This window comes from Phyllostomus discolor, chromosome 6 (assembly GCF_004126475.2).
Source record: "Phyllostomus discolor isolate MPI-MPIP mPhyDis1 chromosome 6, mPhyDis1.pri.v3, whole genome shotgun sequence".
NCBI lineage: Eukaryota > Metazoa > Chordata > Mammalia > Chiroptera > Phyllostomidae > Phyllostomus > Phyllostomus discolor.
Genome location: NC_040908.2, coordinates 148,976,184 through 148,984,305, shown reverse-complemented (window position 1 = coordinate 148,984,305; position 8,122 = coordinate 148,976,184). Strand labels below are relative to the sequence as shown.

The 8,122-nt window shown below is 41.7% G+C and overlaps 1 pseudogene; it reads right to left on the bottom strand.

Moving 5' to 3' along the window:
* Positions 1–381: 381 nt before the first annotated feature.
* Positions 382–1,062, bottom strand: LOC114501035 (annotated as a pseudogene).
* Between the last annotated feature and the right edge of the window lie 7,060 nt (positions 1,063–8,122).

Genomic DNA, 8,122 nt, shown 5'->3' with positions numbered 1-8,122 from the left:
ACAGCAATCATTACTGCAACTTAGGCTTTGTGACCAACTACACGTGGTTGAAATTACTTCCCACATTCACATCTACGGTACTCATCCACCATTTAACATTTCGACCAAGCGTCACACATGTGAACTAATCACTAACAGGCAAAAATATTAAACCTGCATAGGTTGTAGTCTCTGGTTTTACCAGCTGCATACTCTAGGACTATTATTGCATAAGTAAAAATCTCTCTTGCAACACTGGGAAGAGATTAGAAGGTGCAAACTGATGCAGTAGCTTTCATCCACCTCCTAAAGGGTACCACCACAAAAGTCCATGTAAGGTGTCGGTAGGCTTAACGATGCCAGCTTAAGGCTTAACAGTGCCACCATTCCAACATGGGAATGCTGGCATTGTTGAACTGGGCAACAGTTCTTCAGACCTGGCTCAGAGCAACAATGTGTTTAGTATATTAAAGCAGCCGACATGATGCCTTTCGGCAGGCGTTCCCAGGCACTGGAGTGTCTCTGTTCATTTGCCTCACTAGGTCATAAAAGAGCTCATTAGCACTTATTTTTGATATTGCAGAGGATTCTAAGAATGCACAGTTGTTCCATTGTCTTGCTAGATTTTGACCTTGTGCCTCTCCTACAACTCTTTCTTCTTCCAAGTCACACTTATTGCCAACCAGAATCATTGGAACATCATCAATATCTTTAACTCAAAGAATCCATTCTCTCAGATCTTGTAAATCATTAAATGCGGGCTGTGCTGTCATGGAATAAACTAGTGCAAAGTCTTGTTCATTTTTCATATATGAATCCCTCATTGCTGTAAATGGTCCCATTCCTGTGGTCTCCAAGATTTCAAGCACGCACAGTTGTGCGTCTACTTCAACTTGCTTACTATAACCATCTTCTATCGTAGGACCATATTTTTCAACAAAAATTCGTTGAACAAACAGTATAGTGAGCACAGATTTTTCTGACACCTCCTGAGCTAAGAATGACTAGCTTATACTCATGCATGCTGCAAACTTGTCAAGAACTAGTACCTCTCACACTGTTACAGGTTCCATAGCCAGCACCACCCTGCACCTTGCACTCCCTCTGGGTCGCTTCTCCCAATACCAGGGCAGTCCTGTATTGCCGCCACTTTGGCTGGTTTATACTCCTGACTCTAAAATTCACTTTCTTGATCATTCTAGCTGCTAGCTGCTGCAAGTGCTCAACAGACAGATGTGTAATAGCTAGGTATTAGAAAGCATGAACATTTCCAGCATTGCATAAAGTTCAATTGAGAGCAGTGCTTAAGCCTACAAGATATTTTTTCAAGTAAATGCTCAAGTATTTATTTAATAATAAGGTAAAACTGAAATACATATATTTATTATGTGTTAGAGACTGAAAAAAATTATTAGTTGCTTGATTTGGTTTTAATGTGAACATTATGTGTTACACTTACCCACACCCATTCCAATATTCAGCCAAAGTACGTCCTGCAATCCTACACTCTGTTTCTGCCTCTGCGTGAGGCATTGCAGAGGCACATGGGTTAAATCTAGTGGAGGAGAAATCCCAGTAACAAAAAATTACAATTCAGTGAAAGAGGAGCTGTAATAAAGATACAGGATAAGAACCCCTGAGATGAGAATTGTGGAAACAGGAGTGAGATGTTGGCTGGATCTCAAGCAGGATTAGGGGTTTCCAATTCCCATCAGAAAGGGGTAGAGGGTATTTCAGATGGAGGAAACAGGTCGAGCAAAGGCTCGAGAAAGAAGAGAAAGATGTTTGAGAACTAAATGAGGGTAAATCGTGGCATAAAATTAGCAGGGGAAAACGAAACGAAAGGGGACCCGGTCAGAATTCTGACTGGGGGCCAAACTGGAAACAGGCCATGCTATGCAGTGACTTTGGAGAGGCTGTAGAATGAATGAAGATTTTGGCATGTAGCATATTTCTGCTTTGACAAAAATGAAACGAGCTGTTGTGGATGATGGACTACAGGAAATAAAAATGATTAAGTGGAACAATTTAAAGTGAAAATTTACACCACATGGCAACTTACAACCAGATGCCAATTAGAAATAATGTTCCTATACACATATTTGCATTTATATAAATATACATATAAACATGCTTTTGTTAACTAAACTTTATTGTGATAATCATTTCATAATATATACAAATATTTGTATCATGTTGAATACATGAAACTAATATAATGTTGCATGTCAATTACACTTTAATAAAAAATATACTTATAGATTACAAGAAATATATATTATCACTGTACAATGCTAATGAGGCTATGTGGGTGTATGAGTTTGTACCTCAGATTCCAATTTATTCCTAGGTTCATACACACTCCCATTATGAGGGGGACCAAACCCCAGAATTTATTTATTAAAAATTGTGTATTTATCCTTATATGTTTAAACTTCTGTCACCTTCAAAGCTCTCTCCACTTGATGTAATACAGTCCAGGAGTGTCCAACCTGTGGATGGTGGGCCACCGGAGGCCCAGGATGGTCATGAAAGTGGCCCAACACAAAATCATGAATTTACTTAAACCATTATGAGATTTTTTTTATTTCCATTTGTGTTTGTGTATTTACTGTGTGACCCAGAGATGCCAAAAGCTTGGACACCCCTGTACCTATCAAGACATTTTTCCCACTGCTCAGAACAGTCTTTGAACTCATCAATTTTGGTACCTTTCCATGCTTCTGCCGTTTTTTTTTTGTTCTACCTCTTTCACATCAGCAAACGCTTCCCTTTGAGGCCTTTTTCATTGGGGGAAACAAAAAAGAGTTGCCCAGGGTGAGATCGGTGAATAGGAAGAATGGGGCAGGGGGGTCATGCCATTTATGGTCAAAAACTGCTGAAAACTTGGTGCGGTGTGGGCAGGTGCCCTCATAAATCACCAGCATGAAATGGGTAAATGTGTTGAAAGAGTCTTCAAAACAAAAATTCACTGAAGCTGAGCACAGCCTTTCACAATGACACCTCCTTGCACACTGATGCAGATGGGTCCCTAGAACACTGCCCTAGCGGGGGAAGCCTGTGCTACAAGGCGCCCACCCTCCAGAAGATAATACCAGGGGTTTGGTGGGGGGGGGGGTCTCTTTCCTACTTATTAAGTTCTTACTCTATGTTAAGGCCTGTGTTAATGCCATTCCCACATTATCTCATTTTTAATAACCCTTAGCAACTATTCCAGCAGATAGGAACTATTTTTATAATTTTAAGATTATGACGCAGACAGGTTGTTATGTCTTGCCCTAAATAAGACAACGAGGAAGAGACAGAACCAGTCACTCAAGTCAGGCATATATAATTTTTGAAGTTTCTGCTTTTAACTTCTGGTCCATATCGCCTTCCAGGACAATATAACATGCTTGATTCTCAGAGGCTGAGGTCCAACATTCTTAAAATATGCTTACTAACATACAAAGAGAACATTAAAAATAAAGAAAAAGTTTGACAAAGCTTGGCACTGTTAACACTCTCATCATAACTCAATAATGGCTTAGTCTTAAAACGTGTCCATTGGACAAGACACTTACTCATTTAAACAAAGATGCATCATTGGAGAAAAAAAGTAAGAATGGACTCCAAGGACCTGAATTCGAAGTCGTCTTCTAATGGCTCTGACTAGAGCCAACGCCTCTAAAGCAACTGTCCTAGCCAACCTCGTGCCCTTAACTTCAGATACTGGGGGCAAGAGAAGTTCCACCTGGACCTCTACAGAAATAGAAGTAAATAAGCTTTTGTAGCAGGCCCGTCGGGGGAGGGGAGCACAAGAAGAAAGCAGACAATTGCCCAATCATAAACATTAAGCAGGCATGAGAGGAAGTGGGGGTGGGGGGAGGCAGTGGTGAAGGAGGAGGGAGAAGGAGCACAGTTTATGGGCAGACTTGCTAGGGGTAAGGGACTGAACTCACCCCTGGCATTTTGTTTCTCAGCCTGAGGAACTCTAACGATCAGTTTGCTTTCTCTTCTCTTGCAAAACTACAATGACAAATAATCTTCAAAGCTTCACTCATTATTGGCAACCCATTGATAATTATCCTGAGTGGCAGTTTGCATTCCCCAGCGTCATCGATATTGAGGAGGAAGCTGTCCCTCTTGAGAATTAATTACTCTGAAAAGAGGTCTGGAGTCCCAGGAGACATTGGGAAGTCCCTGGTGTGGATGGGTTTTATGACCTCTAAGAAGTCACGAAGCCCTGCCTGCTTCCGTGTCCAGGCAACAGCCATGCCATTGCACAGACACAGCGCACAGTCATTTCAGTTCATCGCATTTCAGGTCCTCAGCGCCACAGGGCATGCAGGTCAAGGAACGGGGGACCATCGACAGGCGGAGATTAAGGGATACAAAAATTGAACACATTGTGTTATAGATTTGTCCGTCTTTGTCACACACCATGACTCCTCCTTTCTTAGCTTACAATAATCCTAGATCTCCAGGAAACTCAAGGCAATTCATCAACAGCAATCAATTTTAACACCGGTCTTGGGTAGAGGAGCACAGTATGTAAGAACTGACAGAGCTGAACCCAACGCAGACAAAGACAAGCATCTGTGCGAGAAAAACACAGTGAGGGGCAGCAGGACAATCAGCTCTGGTTCAACCCAAAAAAGTCATTAGTGATATTTTGTCATAGGCTTTCATATGCATCTTTAAAATAAAACTTATTTTATCATTTAATTCTAAGTATCACACACACACACACACACACACACACACACCACACATACCCACCCCTACCACCATCACTACCAATTTTCTCTGAAATAGCCAGCTCTCTTCCAGAAATAACTTGGCATTGAATTAACCTCTTAAATCTAAAAGGGACCTCGAAGATCATCTGGCCGATCCATCTGCATTAGGATGGCAAGGTACTCTTTATACTATTTTGCAAGTTTAACCTCATTTATACAGGTCCTACTGTGTGCCACAAAATGAGAAGTGGCAACTGGGGACTTGATTTAAAGGAAATTTCTTAAAATAAGTTTCTAAAAGGAAAACAGCCAGAAAAAGCTTAGAACATAGTTTTCTGGCTTCCTACTACAGCATTCTCTCCACTATATCATGCTATCCTGAGTCAGTTAGGAAGCAATTACTTGCAAGAAACGAAAAACCCTTCCACTGGAACTACTAACAAGCTTAACCAAGTCATCTCATAGGTATTAGTTCACTGCTTAACAATGCCAGGACTGATGTGATACTTCCTTGGTCTTTGCATAATATCTGTTGCCTCATGATTACAGTATGGCTGCTGCATCTCCAGACATTATAACCTCTTTTCAATGGGAAGAAGGAGTAAGAGAAAATGCAAAAGGCTCTTCTGCCTGTACCACATTGGTCAAAACCTTACTACACAGCTACCTAACCTGTCAAAGGCACTGTGAAATGGAGTGTTGTGAGCTACTTGCATTGCTGCCTTAAACAAAACCAGGAATCTGCAAGGAAAGAATAAAAAAAGAGTTAATATTGGGTAGGCAATTTATAATCCCTTCACACATGATGACTGTCCAAGGAACTGTTTCATTCCTTTTAGAGAAGATGCAAGATGTAATTTAAAAATTCAATTGCTTATTTGCCGTTTGCTGGGCTGGTAGGGAGAACAGATAAACCTCACACTCCACCCCGGTGACACTGCCTTCCACTGGCCCAACTCCAACCGCCCACTTCTGTCCCCCATCAGCTATCACCACCCATGACCCCTAGGAAGAATCGACAAAGGAATGACCACTTAACTGTCCTCCAGAGCAAAAGGTGTTCAGCATTTGCTTCAAATGAGAATTATCAATAGGAGAGCTAAAAAATGATGAATTGTGAAAGAAAATGCTATCCTATCACACGTATTCTTCTCTCACATATGTGCAAACACACACAAAATAATCTTCTTACCAACAAAAGGAAAAAAGTCTTGCTATAAGGTTAAGAGATTTCAAAAACAACGAACTACACACCTTTGGTAAACGAGTGACTTGTTCGTCAAATAGGGATCTCAAAAAACTAAGATGATCAACTGTTAAGAAGTCCTAAGTTCAGCCATGTTTATTTTTAAGTTAAAACAGGAAATCATGCAAGTAGCACTATTTTATGTAAACATACTTAGTCATTTAGCTTCTTTAGGCTGGGTTATTTGTTTACAGAACGAGAAGACTGCAACCAGGGGGCCTCTGTAAGAGCCAACTACAGACTGACCACCCTGTGCGGGAATCTGTCCTTTACCCATGCAGGAAGGTGGCCGTTCCATCTGTTTCCTGGCTCTAGTAATAGGGTGTCATCACCTCATAAGGGAGCCAACCTGTTCCTGCGTGACCAGTCATCTGGGTTTGCCTAGAACAGAGGGCTTTTGCAGGATTCACGACTGTTGGTGTTTAACCTGGGGAAGTCCCAGGCAAACCAGGGACCTGAGGTACCGTTCCACTGAGGTCATGCTTCCTCCTGCCCTGACCCCAGTCTACCTCCTAGTCCTGCTGAGAGGGACAGGAACCAAGGTGAGCCCTGTAGTTTAATCAGACCCTAAAACGAACTTCTAGTTATTCAAAGCGTCTTTCTACACGCTCCAAGTTTCCACTGCTGTGTATCATGCGACACCTGATCCTGAAGGGAAAATTTAGGAAAATAGCCCAGGAGATGTCCTTTGCTTAGAATTCTCTTTAGATTTCACCACCTGCTATGAAGTGGCAAGCTGCACCTAGACAGGCTCAGCGCCACCTTTTCACAAGATGTACCCAGTTGCCACAGACAGACGTGCCCAATGAGCTTACTGTGCTTTGGCGTTTGGGGCACAAACCTAATTATAATAAACCAGTCCAGTTCTCTCTGGCTTCCCCTCCTCCAGAGAATGGATCACACTGATAAAGTGCAATTGAAGCATGTATATATTTCAGTAATTCTAATAATTGACCCAGGAAAATTAAAATAATATTTTCCTGTTCTACCTGTCATAACCTGTTGCGATATCTTTCAAAATGTGCTGCTTCAGGGGAAAAAAAGAAATTTTATACACATGTTACTGCTGAAATTTCTTGGCTCTTTGCCTCCCAGAAGAGCAATGTATTAAATATTTATTAAAAATGGAGATATTAAGAATTAAATGAATCTAAACCATCTTAATTATTTTATGGATATTTTCCCACTACTGAAGAAAACTCCAGATTGGGTTCAGTTCTGCATAGGCAGCGTTGACTGGAGCATCTTAATGAAGAATTCCTCTCAATAGCCAACTTGACCCATTTAATTCTATTTAAAGAATTGCTCTCAGGGTGAAGTAACTAGTTTAGTGCTGCAGGAACAAAAGAGGAGTTAAAGAACTTTCAACTACATAGGACCTGGGAGGTCACGCATTCTTTCACTATGTAAATATTTATTTAATGAGCATCTACTATGTGCTAAGCACTGTTCTAAATGCCGTGAACAAGAGAGACAGCTTCTACCCTCATGGCACTTAGATTCTGGCAGGAGAGGTAGACAGCCACCCCCGAGAGAGTGAGATAAGTGATATGAAGAAAAACATGTAGAACAGGTAACAAGGACAAATATTCTTAGATCATAAAGGAGGACTGTGTCTCAGAAAAAGGCATTTGAATTGTGACATAATCTAAGAGAGAAGAGAGGGCCCTCCCCTGCCACCATCATCCTTATATGTCTAGAACAGTGGTTCTCGAAGCACGGTCCCTGGCATTAGCATCCCCTGAGAATGTGCTAAAAATGCATCTCCCCAAGTCCTGTTCCAGAATATGGCACTTGAGAGGTGGAGCCCCACCACTCTGTGTTTTAACAAGCTTCCCAAGTGACTCTGTTGCATGCTTGCATTTGAGATTGACTGCTCTGACAATCTCCTCCTTTAAGGTCCCATTCAGAACTCCCTCCTCCAGAAAGCCTTTCCAGATCTCCACAATGAAGAGTGATCTGGCCCCTCCTCTAAAATCCTGAAACACGTCACACACAACCATCCTGAGGCACTCCGAGCCTCTCCTTTGTATTATGATTACTCGTGTGCTTGCAGACTCCCCATTTATTACCAGTTGGCTCCTTTAAGGCGGGGATGAAGTGATGGTTAATTGTATGTGTCCACTTGAGTGGGCCATGGGGTACCCAGAGATTTTTGGCTAAACATTGTTGCTGG